The sequence below is a fragment of the Sus scrofa genome, chromosome 1, assembly GCF_000003025.6.
Source record: "Sus scrofa isolate TJ Tabasco breed Duroc chromosome 1, Sscrofa11.1, whole genome shotgun sequence".
Classification (NCBI taxonomy): domain Eukaryota; kingdom Metazoa; phylum Chordata; class Mammalia; order Artiodactyla; family Suidae; genus Sus; species Sus scrofa.
The window spans coordinates 215,515,008-215,530,585 of NC_010443.5; positions in this window are offsets into that span (position 1 = coordinate 215,515,008).

Below are 15,578 nucleotides of genomic sequence, written 5' to 3' on the forward strand. Positions count from 1 at the left end.
GATCCGAGCCACGTCTGTTACCCATACCACAGCTCACAGCAACACCGGATCCTTAACCCACTGAGCAAGGCCAGGGATCGAACCTGCAACCTCATGGTTCCTAGTCAGATTTGTTAACCACTGAGCCATGACGGGAACGCCTTAAAATTTTTATTTTGAAACCCTGACATAATAAATGTTGCTGGGAGTACCAGTTGTGACTCAGCAGTAAAGAATCCGACTAGTATCCATGAGGACATGGGTTTGATACCTGGACCTTGATCATTGGGTTAAGGATCCGGCATTGCACTGAGCTGTGGTGTAGATGACAGATGAGGCTCAGATCCCGAGCTTCTGCAGCTGTTGTGTAGGCCAGCAGTTGCAGCTCTGATGCACCCCCTAGGCTGGGAACTTCCATATGCCACAGGTGTGGCCCTGAAAAGATAAATAAATAAATAAATGTTGAGGGATATACCCACAAAGACAATTTTCAAGAGGGTTAAGGGGGGTCCTATGACCACAAAGTTTGAGAACTGTATGGGAGTATAACAAATCATTCAGGAAGACTAAGTTTTCCTTTTTTTTTTTTTTTTTTTTTTTTTTTGGTCTTTTTGCCTTTTCTAGGGCCACTCCCGTGGCATATGGAGGTTCTCAGACTAGGGGTCGAGTCGGAGCTGTAGCTGCCGGCCTACACCAGAGCCACAGCAACTCGGGATCTGCGCCACATCTGTTACCCACACCACAGCTCACGGCAACACCGGATCCTTAACCCATTGAGCAAGGCCAGGGATCGAACCCGCAACATCATGGGTCCTAGTCAGATTCGTTAACCACTGAGCCACGACGGGCACTCCCAAGACTAAGTTTTCCTTAACTGTCAATTCTTGGGACACTCCTTTTCAAGCCCCTCCTTGAGGTGCCCTTTTTTTCCTTGGGGATTTGGACCTAGCAGAGGGGTCCGGAACTGCTGCTCTTTGGAATCCCCAGCATGGTCTGCCAGCTGAAGCCCTGCTGTGTGCCGCTGCCAGGTCGGGGAGACCTGCCAGGTCAAAGGTGAAGGAGCTGCAAGGTGCAGACCTGGGAGCCGGAGTAGGAGGAGCAGGCCTTGTGCTTCCCTCTCTCGGCCCCAGGGCTAGTGATGGTTCCACCTGCCTGGCTGAGTGCTGGGAGCCCATGTACCTCCTCCACCCTGCAGTCTCCTCCCAGAGAGTCCCAAGGACTCTCCTGCTTCCCTCCACCCTGGGCCCCCTACACCCCTTACCCACAGCTCACCAGCTCTAGGTCTATGTGTCCAACCCTCCCTCCAGAGCAATAGTGATAGCTTTGGGCCAGGGCTTATTTTTAGTAAAATAGGCCTGGGAGGTTGGGTTGCAGTCCTAGAAAACCTCAAGTTCCGTGCAACTGAGGACTTTGGGGTCAAGTAGAAATGGGCTAGACCATTTACAACCTATCCAGAGCACTAACAGCCTTACTGCTAGCACAGTTAAAATTCCTCTGGAGTGTGAGGCTGCCCCCCTTAGTGGATCTCTCACAGCATTAGACCCTATGGACTCCTGCTTCCTTCTTAGACAAGACAGGAAATTGAGGGGTTTAGAGACTAATTTCATCAAAAATTAAAATCTTATCTGGGGTATAGTATTCTTCATCAAATTTTATTAATACCTGGAGAAATATCTTTACACTTTTCCATCTGCAAACACAGCTTCTCAAATAACGTTGTAGGAAAGCATAGCCAGGTTTTTGCAACCACTAACCTAGCTACATTTTTAACTAAATAGGATTTCTACAGTATTTTCATATTTTTCTTAAGGTCTTCCTGTATTGTAAGATTTTTCTTTTCCTTTAATTGTTCCCAAACATGAATGTGCAGAGGAAAATTCCACTGCAACCTACAATATTCCTGTGTTATACTGGCATAGGCCTATTTATCAAAGGCCTATGAACTAATTCTTTTTTTCTTCTTTTTTAGGGCTGTGCCTGCAGCATATGCAAGTTCCCAGGCTAGGGGTTGAATTGGAGCTGCAGCTGCCAGCCTACAGCACAGCCACAGCAATGAGGGATCCAAACTGCATCTGCAACCTACACTGCAGCTCTCAGCAACACCAGATCCTTAACCCACTGAGCGAGGCCAGGGATCGAACGTGTATCCTCATGGATACTAGTCAGGTTCGTTACCACTGAGCCACAATGGGTATTCCATTTTTTTTTTTTTTGTCTTTTTAGGGCTGCATGGGCAGCATATGAAGGTTACCAGGCTAGGGGTCAGATCTGATGTGCCAGCCTATGCCACAGCCACAGCATCTCTAGGATCTGAGCCGTGTCTGTGACCTACACCACAGCTCACAGCAACACTAGGTCCTTAATCCACTGAGCAAGCCAGGGAGCAAATCTGCATCCTCATGGATGCTAGTCAGGTTCGTTAACCACTGAGCCACACAGGAACTCCTTTTTTTTTTTTTTTTTTTTAATAATAATGAAGATTTCTTGACCCTGTTCTGGAGATTCTGACTTGCAGGAATGAAGTGGGCCTTAGGAATCTTTTTGGCCACTCCCCGCATGCAGAAGTTCCTGGGCCAGGAATCGAATCCTTACCACACTAGTAACCACATCCACAGTGGTGATAATACCAGATCCTTAATCTGCTGAGCCATCAGGGAACTCCCTATGAACTCATTCTTGATAAAGAAACACTGAAGTTATAGAAGAGATAACACCTCATTTTACTCCCATTTTCCTGTCCCCTCTTCATGTTTGCCAGATCTTTTGCCAAAGATTTTCCATTCACCTCTTGCTGGGCAGAAGTTAAACTTTGATAAGGAGGTCACATGTGAACTAGATTCTGAGTTCTCCTACATTTGGAAATAAGTTTTGCCAAAGGCTGGCCCTATTAGATTGCAGAAGTCGGCCTGCCTCCCCTCCCCACCCCACGCCCAGGTGACATAATGTTTTCTGGTGAAGCCTTATTTTCACAGGGTCAGACTTGGAGAGAATTTCATGTCAATGAGTCTCTTAGCTGCTAGATCCACTCCCACAAATCAAGTGAACAAAGATTAGCTGCAGATTGCATATAGAAAGCAGAAAATTTTGTAATTTCCCTTGTTCTAACTTCCTGTTATTTAACAACAGCAAACAAAAGAACAAAATAAAATTACCCTGAGAATAAAGGTGAAAACTCTAGGTAATCCTTTTTGCAGTATATGGAAATTTATTGAGTACCTACCCTGTGCCCTGAATTGTCAGAGATGCTGGTGTTAGTTGTGTACAAGGTAGATATGGCTTTGCCTCATGAAGTACCTCCATGATGCCACTGAGAAGGCAGGAGCCTCCACCACTGATAAAAACCATTTCTGCTAACCTAATTTCATTAACTATACTTAAGAGGGTAATTGTCTATCAGTTGCCTTTGTTATTTTCATATTGGGAAATCCTTTCTTAGCACCATGTTTCCCATAAGAATATCTCTTTATGAAAGCCATTTTATGTTTGTTGCTATTTCAGGTTCATTTTTCTTTATTAGACCTAGACTTTATATAAACTATTGAAGAATATTACACAAACTAAAACTGAGGGACATCCTATAAAACCACTGGGCTGTATCCTGCATAATAATATACGGCCCTGGACTGATAGATGGATGGATAGATAGATAATATAATGGACAGTTAAAGAAGTTGGAATATAGACTGCAGGATAGATATTTGGAATATGGACTATAAAATAATTTATCAATGTTAAATTCCTTAAACTGCACTGTAGTTACATAAGAAACTATTCTTTTTTTTTTTTTTTTTTTTTTTTTTAGGGTCACATCTGCAGCATATGGAGGTTCCCAGGCTAGGGGTCCAATTGGAGCTACAGTTGCCAGCCTACACCACAGCCACAGCAATGCCAGATCCTTAACCCACTAAGCAAGGCCAGGGATTGAACCTGCAACTTCATGCTTCCTAGTCAGATTCGTTTCTGCTGCACCACGACAGGAACTCCAAGAAACTATTCCTTTTCTTAGGAAATATACACTAAAGTTTTCAGGATAAAGAAGACATGATATATGCAACCCAGCCTCAAATGCTTCAAAAACTATAAACAATAAATACGTGTGTGTGTGCATGTGTGTATGTATGGAGAGAGAGAAAAGAGGCAAATTTGGCAAAATGTCAAAAATAGTATATCTAGCTGAGTTGTGGCTCAGCGGGTTAATAACCCAACATGGTGTCCATGAGGATGCAAGTTCAATTCCTGGCCTCACTCAGTGGGTTAAGGATCCAGCATTGCTGCAAGGTGCAGCATAGGTTGAAGATATGGCTTGGATCCTGCATTTCTATGGCTGTGACTTAGGCCAACAGCTGAAGCTCTGATTCAATTTCTAGCCTGGGAACTTCCATATACCAAAAAGAAAAAAAGAAAAAACGTAGTATATCTAAGTATATCTATATTCCCTTTGGGAATTCTTTGTTCTAGTGTTGTAACTTTTTTGTAAATTTTAAATTAATTTGGGCGTTCCCACTGGGAATAGTGGGTTAAGAATCCAACTGCAGGAGTTCCCATCATGGTGCAGTGGAAATGAACCTGACTAGGTACCATGAAGTTGCAGGTTCAATCCCTGGCGTCGATCAGTGGATTAAGGATCTGGCGTTGCAAATGAACTGTGGTGTAGGTTGCAGATGCGGCTCAGATCTGGTGTTTCTGTGGCTCTGGTGTAGACCAGCAGCTATAGCTACAATTGGACCCCTGGCCTGGGAACCTCCACATGCCACGTGTATGGCCCTAAAAAGACAAAAGACAAAAACAAAACAAACAAAAAGAATCCAACTGCAGTGGCTGGGTTTCTGTGGAGGCAATCCAAGGGTTAGATCCCTGGCCTGGTGCAGGGGGCTAAAGGATCCTGCGGATCTGTGGTATCTGCGGCTTAGATCGCAACTAAAATTCAGATTCAGTCCCTGGCTCAGGAACTTCCATATGCTGTGGGTGCAGCTGTAAATTAATTAATTAATTAATTAATTAGTTGGGGGTTCCCTGGTGGTCTAGTGGTTAGGACTTGGCATATTCACTGCTGAGGCATGGGTTCAATCCCTAGTCTGGGAACTGAGATCCCACACAGAGCTGCTGCTTGCTTTGGCCAAAAAATAAATTTAATAAAATAAATTACTTGGGGTTGCCACTGTGGCTCAGCAGCAGTGAATTGGACTAGTATCCATGAGGATGCAGGTTCAATCCCTGGCCCTGTTCAAGAGGTTAAGGATCCGGCATTGCCATGAGCTGTGGTGTAGGTTGCAGATGCAAGCCAGTTACTCTGGCTGTGGTGTAGGACAGGAGCTGCAGTTCCAATTCAACCCCTAGCCTGGGAACTTCCACATGCTTTGGGTATGGCCATAAAAGGCAAAGAAAGAAAGGAAGGAAGGAAGAAAGAAAGAAAGAAAGACGGAGCAAGATGGCAGAGGAGTAAAAGGTCATGCACACCTTCTCCCACAAACACATCAAAAAAACACATCTACATGTAAAACTACTCGCAGAGAACATCAACTGAATTCTGGAAGAAGAACTTAAACCTCCAAAAAGGGCAAGAAACTCTTGACATAACTGGATAGAACAAAAGAAAAAAAGAGAAAGAAATGAAATCAGAACAGGACTAGCATTCCCAAAAGGGAGCCGTGAAGGAGAAAAGGAACCCACCTCTTGGGAAGCTACCTAACTGACAAAAGATCAGCTGAGTCAGCAGGACCTCAAACAAGCCAAGAAAAGCGCAGAAGCTGTACTGAGAACAGCAAAGCAGAATGAGAGCTGTGCAGACCATCTGAACCACCGGCCCAGACACCACAGCCTGAGACGCTCAGGTGGGGGCTGGGCACTGAGACTCAGGCTCTGGAGGTCAGTCCCCGAGAGAGAACTGAAGGTGGCATGAGGGGCTAAGGAGCAGTACACCACAGGCTAAGGAGAGGAACACCACGGCAGAGGGAATCTGGGAGAAGGTCTGGACCTGCAGGAGAGGCAAGGTGCCATTGCTGGAGAGGGGAGAGGACGAGGAGCTTGCCACCATAGGAGACTCCCTGTGACAGAGCTGAGCATGACCAGGGGCTTAGAGGGCAGGGCAGCTCTGCAGAGACTACAGGTGGTGAGAAGCCTCTTGCCCATTTATGGGAGATTAGGCGTTTCTTGTGAAGGCTACTGGTGGCCAGGCACCTTTTGTGTGGGCTAAGGGCATAAGGGGGCTAAGTGCGACGTGGTGCCTCTTGCACAATCTACAGGTGTCAGGGACAGACTGCTTCCGTTGTCTCAGAGGCCAGAGGAAGGCGTGGCTTGCCACCACTGGGGGCCTGTGAATGGACTCCACCTGCAACCCTAGTCACCTCAGAGGTTGGCAAAAAAGAAAAAAAAAGGGCATTGCGGAGTTCCTGTCGTGGCGCAGTGGTTAATGAATCCAACTAGGAACCATGAGGTTGCAGGTTCGGTCCCTGCCCTTGCTCAGTGGGTTAACGATCCGGCATTGCCATGAGCTGTGGTGTAGGTTGCAGACGAGGCTCAGATCCCGCGTTGCTGTGGCTCTGGTGTAGGCCGGTGGCTACAGCTCCGATTGGACCCCTAGCCTGGGAATCTCCACATGCCGTGGGAGCGGCCCAAGAAATAGCAAAAAAAAAAAAAAAAAAAAAAAAAAAAACAGGGCATTGCAACCAAGCACCATATGCTGTTGCTCTCACTCCCCTGGGAACACACCCACCCTGCAGCTGCCACTGCCAAACGCTCTGGGTGACCCCCAGACACCTGGTCACTGTCCCTTCCCAAGACCCTACAACTAGGAGCAACTGGTGCAGCACCTCTTGTGTGGGCTAAGTGGGACACGGTGCTTCTTGCATGGTCTGCAGGTAGCAGAGGCAAACCACCACAGTTATCCCCGATTCCAGAGGTGGGCATGGCCCACTGCCATTGGAGATATCTGAACAAAAATCACTTGCAGCCCCATTCATTTAAAGTGCACCACAGAGGAGGGCACTGTGACCAAACACCAACTCTTGGTGCTCTCACTCCCCAGGGAACACACCTGCCATGATTCTGCCCCTGCCAAACGTTCCAGGAAGTACCCACATGCCTGAACTCTATCATTTCCCAGGATCCTGCAACTAGGAGCACCCTTTACAACACCTCATATGTGGGCTAAGTGAGACAGGTTGCTTCATGCATGGTCTACAGGTGGTGGGGCAAACCACTGCAGTTATCACTGACTCTAGAGATGGTCATGGCCTGCTCCCAATGGGGTCCCTGAACAGGCACCACCTGCAGTTCCAATCACCTCAGAGAAGGGCACTGCAATCAACATAAGCTGTTGTTGTTCTCACTGCCCTGGGAACTCACACACCCTGCTGTTGCTACTGCCAAATGCTCTGGTCACCTTGAAGATCTGCCTAGAGCTTATTACCACTTACCAGGACCATGCAACTAGAAGTAGCCTGTGCCACCTTCCTGTACATCCTCACTGCTGTTGAGACCCCAATGACCAGGCACTGACTGCTGACCCCACCCACTACCTCATTGTCCCTGAAAACACACTGAGCATCCTGGGAACAACAGCCTGCTCACACCAAAGAAAGAGACAGCAAATATTCAAACTCCCACACCAAAAATAAATAGTAATCCAGAGTTCCCATCGTGGCTCAGTGGTTAACGAATCCAACTAGGAACCATGAGGTTGCAGGCTTGATCCTGCCCTTGCTCAGTGGGTTAACGATCCGGCGTTGCCGTGAGCTGTGGTGTAGGTTGCAGACGCGGCTCGGATCCCGCGTTGCTGTGGCTCTGGCGTAGGCCGGCGGCTACAGCTCCGATTCGACCCCTAGCCTGGGAACCTCCATATGCCATGGGAGCAGCCCAAGAAAATGGCAAAAAAACATAAATAAATAAATAGTAATACCCCCCAAAACACAAAGGGGTATTCTTGCATAGAAGTAGCCTTACAAGACTACAGTTTGGCTTCCCCGAACTCACAGAAAAAGAAAAACATAAGCAAGATGAAGAAGCTCAGAAACCATTCCCAGGTAAAGGAACAGGAGAATTCACCTAAAGCAGTCAATAATGCAGACCTCTGCAGTCTGACAGACATTGAGTTTAAAAGGGAGGTATCAAAAATACTGAAGAAATTAAGAAAGGATATGAACAGTAATGCAGATTCCTTTAGAAAGGAACTAGAAAATATAAGAAGGAGCCAAGAAAAACTAGAAAATTCATTTGCAGAGATACAAACTGAGCTTAAGGCAATAAAGAGCAGAATGAATAACTCAGAGGAAAAAATTAGTGACATGGAAGATAAAATAATGGAAATCACCCAATCGGGACAGCAGACAGAAAACCAAATGAAAAAACATGAAAGCAATATAAGAGACCTATGGGATAATATAAAGCAGGCCAATCTACATATAATAGGAATTCCAGAAAGAAAAGAAAAAGAAAAAGGGATTGAAAATATATTTGAAGAAATTATGGCTGAAAACTTTCCAAACCTAAAGCATACTGACATCAGGATAAAGGAAGCACAGAGGGCCCCAAACAAGCTGAACTCAAAACAGACCCACACCAAGATATATTATAATAAAACTGGCAAAAGGTAAAGATAAAAAGAGGATTCTATGGAGTTCCCGTTGTGGCACAGTGGTTAATGAATCTGACTAGAAACCATGAGGTTGCAGGTTGGATCCCTAGCCTCGCTCAGTGGGTTAAGGATCTGGCGTTGCTGTGGCTCTGGCGTAGGCCAGTGGCTACAGCTCCAATTAGACCCCTACCCTGGGAACCTCCATATGCCACAAGTGCAGCCCTAGAAAAGATGAAAAGACAAAAATAAATAAATAAAGATAAAGAGAGGATTCTAAAGGCAGCAAGAGAAAAGCAAAGCATTAATTATAAGGGAACCCCCATAAGGCTATCAGCTAAATTCTCAACAGAAACACTACAGGCCAGAAGGGAGTGGCAAGATATATTTAAAGTGCTGAAAGGAAAAAATTTGCAGCCTAGAATACTCTACCCAGCAAGAATATCATTTAAATTAGAAGGGGAAATAAAGAATTTCTCCAACAAACAAAAGCTAAAAGAGTACAGCAATACCAAACCCATTCTAAAAGAAATACTGAAAGGGTTTCTCTAAATTAAAAAAAAAAGAGAGAGAGAGAAAAAAAAGAGAAAAAGAAGAATTAGGATGGAGGAAACAACAATTGGAAAGCAATCACTTAAATAAGCCAGCGTACAGATCTAAACATGAAGATGCAAAAAAAAAAAAAAAAAAAGACATCAAAATCATATAATGTGGGGAAGGAAAGTAAGACAATACAGATTCTTTTTTTAATTTTAATGATGTTTCTGAGCCTATAAGACTATCGGGCAAAAGCAAGCAGGTATAGGAAGGGCTTAATGTGCTTAAAAAACAGGGCAACCACAAATCAAAACCAAATATTACATTCACAAAAACTGAAAAGAAAAGTACTCAAGCTTGAAATAAATGGAAACCATCCAGCCCAAAAAAGAAAAGAAGAAAAGAGAAACACAGAATCAACTGGAAAACAAGGTTTTAAATGGCAATGAATACGTATCTATCAATAATCACCTTAAATGTCCATGGACAGAATGCTCCAATCAAAAGACACAGAGTGGCAGATTCGATAAAAAAGCAAAATTCGGGGAGTTCCCATCGTGGCTAAGTGGTTAACAAATCCAACTAGGAACCATGAGGTTGCAGGTTCGAACCCTGGCCTTTCTCAGTGGGTCAAGGATCTGGCGTTGCTGTGGCTCTGGCATAGGCTGGTGGCTACAGCTCCAATTAGACTCCTAGCCTGGGAACCTCCATATGCTGCAGGAGTGGCCCTAGAAAAGGCAAAAAGACAAAAAAAAAAAAAAAAAAAAGCAAAAAAAAAAAAGCAAAATACTTCAATCTGCTGTCTACACGAAACTCACCTTAGAGCAAAGAACACATATAGATTGAAAGTGAGGGGATGGTAAAAGATATTTCATGCCAATGGACAAGACAGGAAAGCAGGAGTTGCAATACTCATATCAGACAAAATAGACTTTAAAACGAAGGCCATAAAGAAAGACAAAGAAGGACACTATTTAATGGTTAAAGTATCCATTCAAGAAGTGGATATTACAATCTCAATATATATGCCCCTAATATAGGAGCACCCAGATACATACAACAAATACTAACAGACATAAAAGGAGAAATCAACAGGAATACAATCACAGAAGGAGACTTTAACACCCATTCACATCAATGGACAGATCCTCTAGACAGAAATTCAATAAGGCAACAGAGATGCTAAAGAACACAATAGAAAAGTTAGACTTAATAGACATTTTCAGGACATTACAGCCAAAAAAATCAGAATATACATTCTTCTCAAGTGCACATGGAACATTCTCAAGAATTAATCACATACTAGGGCACAAAGATAACCTCAACAAATTTAAGAATATAGAAATTATTTCAAGTATCTTCTCTGACCACAATGGCATGAAGCTAGAAATCAACCGCAAGAAAAGAAATGAGAAAAAACTAACTACATGGAGACTAAAAAACCAATGGGTCAATGAGGAAGTCAAGAAAGAAATTAAAAAATAGCTCAAGACAAATGATAATGAAGATATATCCACTTAAAATCTACAGGATGCTGCAAAAGCAGTGCTCAGAGGGAAATTCATGGCGATACAGGCCTTCCTCAAAAAAGAAAAATATCTCAAATCGACAACTTAACCTAACACCTAAACGAACTAGAAAAAGACCAAACAAAACCTAAAGTCAGCAGAAGAAAGGAAATCATAAAGATCAAAGAGGAAATCAATAAAATAGAGATTCAAAAAACAACAGAAGAGATCCCACACTTGGCAGATAAGCATCCACAAGAAGAGGATAACTTTAGAGAGATGGGATTAAGATGGCAAAATAGAAGGACTGGAGCTCAACTTCTATCCTAAAAACAACAAGATTTAGAATTACATGCTGAGCAATCTTCAACCAAATGGACCAGAAACCTTCAAAAAGATATCCTACTCCAGAAGACAAAGAGGAGGCCACATCAAGAGGTAGGAGGGGCTATTATGCAATATGAGCAAGCCCATACCTCCCAGGTGGGAAGCCCCACAGACTAGAAAGTAAATGGTTCACAGAGACTCACCTACAGGAGTGAGAGTTCTGAGCCCCACATCAAACTCCCACCTGTGGGGATCTGGCATGGTAAAAAGCCTCCAGAGCATCTGGCATTGAAGGCCAGTGGGGCTTGTATGCAGGAGCTCCATGGGACTGGGGGAAATGGAGACCCTATTCTTAAAAGGTGCACACAGGTTTTCACATGCACTGGGTCCCAGGGCAAAGCAAAGTCTCCATAAGAAACTGGGTCAAACCTGACTGCAGTTCTTGGAGGATATCCTGGGAAAACAGGGGTGAATGTGGCTTGTTGTAGGGGAAGGACATTGGAAGTAAAGCTCTCAGGAATATTCAGCGACATGGCTTTCTCTGGAGGTGGCCATTTTGGGAAGCCCTAGAGCAAACAACAATCCAGGTGGGATCAGCCCCGCCCCTCAGTAAACAAGCTACCTAAAGACCCCTCAGGCACACAGCTGCCTCTAATCCCATCCAGAGACTAAGCCCCACCCACCAGAGGGATAGGAATCAGCTCCACCTACCACTGGGCAGGCATCAGTCCCTTCCATCAGGAAGCCTACAGCAAGCCCCCATACCAACTTCAGTCACAAGGGGGTCAGACACCAGAAATAAGAGAGGCTACAGCTCTATTATCTATAAAAAGGTCACCACACCAAAAACCTATAAAAATGAAAAGACAGACAACTATAACTCAGATGAGGGAGAAAGAAAGAACTCCAGAAAATCAGCTAAGTGATCAGGAGATTCTCAGACTCCAGGAAAAAGACTTTAGATCGTTGATGCTGAAGATGATGCAAGACCTTGGAAATAAACTGGAGCAAAGATGGATAACTTACAGGAAACACTGAGCAAAGAGATACAATATATAACACTTAAACAAGAAGAGATGCAAAATGCAATAACTGAAATTAAAAAAACTCACTAGAAGCAGCTAACAGCAGAATACAAGAGGCAGAAGAACGAATAAGTGAGGTGGAGGACAGATTAGTGGAAATTATGGATGCAGAACAGAAAAGAGAAAAAAGATTGAAAACAAATGAAGAGAGTCTCAGACACCTCTGGGACAACGTTAAATGCACCAACATCCATATTATAGGAGTGCCAGAAGGAGAAGAGATAGAGAAGGGGACAGAAAAAATATTCCAAGAGATAATAGCCAAAAACTTCCCTAACATGGGAAAGAAATCACTCACTCAAATCCAGGAAGCACAACAAGTACCATATAAAATAAACCCAAGGAGGAACACCCCAAGACACATATTAATCAGTCTGACCAAAATTAGAGACAAAGAGAAAATATTGAAAGCAGGTAAGGAAAAGAAACAAATAACATACAAGGGAACCCCAATAAGGTTATTGGCAGATTTTTCAGCAGAAACTCTGTAGGCCAGAAGGGAGTGGCATGATATACTTAACATGACGAAAGGAAAAAACCTCCAACCAGGATTACTTTACCCAGAAAGGCTCTCATTCAGATTTGAAGGAGAAATCAAAAGCTTCACAGATAAGAAAAAGCTAAGAGAATTCAGCAACATTAAACCAGCTTTGCAAAAATACTAAAAGAACTTCTCTAGGCAGAAAAGAAAAGGCCGCAACAGGAAACAAATATACCACAAATGACAAGGCTCACCAGTAAAGGCAAATATGCAGTAAAGATATGAAATCATCCATGCACAATTATGCCACCAAAATCAGAAACTGTGAGAAGAGAGGGTACAAATGCAGGACGCTGGAGATGCACTTGCAATTAAGAGATCAACAACTTAAAACAATCTCATATATATAGAGACACTTATAGCAAAACTTCAGAATAAATGCAAACCAAAAATATACAATTGATACACAAACAAATAAGAAAAATCAACTCAAATACAACACTAAAGACAGTCATCAAACCAGAAGAAGAGAGAACAAGAGAAGGGAAGAAAAAAGAGCAACAAAAATAAATCCAAAGCAACTGATAAAATGGCAATAAGAACATACATATCTATAATCACCTTAAATGTTAATGGACTAAATGCCCCAGCCAAAAGAAATAGACTGGCTGAATGGATACAACAACAAGATCCATATATATGCTGTCTTCAAGAGACCCACTTCAAGTCTAGGGACACATACAAATTGAAAGTGAGAGAATGGAAGAAAATATTCCATGCAAACAGGAATCAAAAGAATGCTGGAGTAGCAATACACATATCAAGCAAAATAGACTTTAAAAGGAAGAATATTTTACAAAAGTCCAGGACCAGATGGCTTCATACATTTAGAGAAGAGCTAACACCTCTCCTTCTGAAACTATTTCGAAAAATTGCAGAGGAAGGGGTACTTCCAAACTCTTTCTATGAGGCCACCATCACCCTGATACCAAAACAAGACAGAGATATCACAAAAGAAAGAAAACTACAGGCCAATTTCACTGATGAACATCAATGCAAAAATACTGGCAAATCAACCAAATACTAGCAAACCACATCCAACAATACATTAAAAGGATTGTATATCATGCTCAAGTGGGATTTATCCCAGGGATGCAAGGGTTCTTCAATATCCCAAATCCATCAGTGTGATACACCACACTAACAAACTGAAGAATAAAAACCATATGATCCTCTCAATAGAGGCAAAAAAAGCCTTTGACAAAATCCAACACCCATTTCTGATAAAAACCCTTCAGAAAGTGGGCATAGAGGGAACCTACCTCAACATCATAAAGGCCATATATGACAAACTCACAGCTAACATCATTCTCAATGGAAAAGCTGAAAGAATTCCCACTGAGATCAGGAACAAGACAAGGATGTCCACTCTCACCACTACTCTTCAACATAGTTCTAGAAGTCCTAGCCATGGCAATCAGAGAATTAAAAGAGACAAAAGGAATCCAAATTGGAAAGGAAGAAGTAAAACTATCGCTATTTGCAGATGACATGATACCATACCTAGAGAATCCTAAAGACTCTACCAGAAAACTGTTAGAGCTCATCCATGAATTTGGCAAAGTCACAGGATACAAAATTAATACACAGAAATTGATGGCATTTTTATACACCAACAATGAAAGATCAGAAAGAGAAATTAGGGAAGCAATCCCATTTACCATCACACCCAAAAGAATAAAATACCTAGGAGCAAACCTACCTAAAGAAACAAAAGACCTGCACTCTGAAAAGTATAAGACAGTGATGAAAGAAATCAAAGATGACACAAATATATGGAAAGACATACCATGCTCTTGGATCGGAAGAGTTAATATTATCAAAATGACTATACTACCCAAGGCAATCTACAGATTCAATGCAATCCCTATCAAATTACCAAGGACATTTTTCAGAAAACTTTAACAAAATATTTTAGGAGTTCCCGTTGTGGCGCAGTGGTTAACGAATCCGACTGGGAACCATGAGGTTGCGGGTTCGGTCCCTGCCCTTGCTCAGTGGGTTAACGATCCAGCATTGCTGTGAGCTGTGGTGTAGGTTGCAGACGCGGCTCGGATCCCGCGTTGCTGTGGCTCTGGCGTAGGCCGGTGGCTACAGCTCCGATTCAACTCCTAGCCTGGGAACCTCCATATGCCGCGGGAGCGGCCCAAGAAATAGCAACAACAACAACAAAAAGACAAAAAAAGACAAAAAAAATATTTTAAAGTTTGTTTGGAAGCACAAAAGACCCAGAATAGCCAGATAGCCTGAAAAAGAAAAATGGAGCTGGAGGAATCAGGCTCCCAGACTTCAGACTATACTACAAAGCAGCAATCATCAAAACCATATGGTAATGGCACAAAGACAGAAATATAGGTCAGTCAGACAGGATAGAAAGTCCAGAATTAAACTCATGTACCTACACCCAACCAATCTATGACAAAGGAGGCAAGAATATACAATGGAGAAAAGACACCCTGTTCAACAAGGGGTACTGGGAAAACTGGACAGTCACATGGAAAAGAATGAAATGAGAACACTCCCTAACACACAAAAATAAACTCAAAATGGATTAAAGACCTATATATAAGACAAGACACTATAAAACTCTTAGAGGAAAACATAGGCCAAACACCCTCTGACATAAACGACACCAACATCTTCTCAGATCCCCTTCTTGGAGAAATGATGGTAAAAACAAAAATAAACAAATGGGACCTAACCAAACTTCAAAGTTTCTGCACAGCAAAGGAAACCCTAAACAAAATGAAAACACAACCCACAGAATGGGAGAAAATCCTTGCAAATGAATCGACTGACAAGGGATTCATCTCCAAAATTTATAAACACCTTCTGCAGCTCCATACCAAAAAAACAAACAACTCCATCTAAAAATGAGAAGAAGATCTAAACAGACAATTCTCCACAGAAGACATACAGATGGCCGAAAAACACATGAAAAAATGTTCAGCATCACTCATTATTAGAGGAATGCACATCAAAACCACTATGAGGTACCACCGTGCACCAGCCAGAATGGCCATCACCAAAAA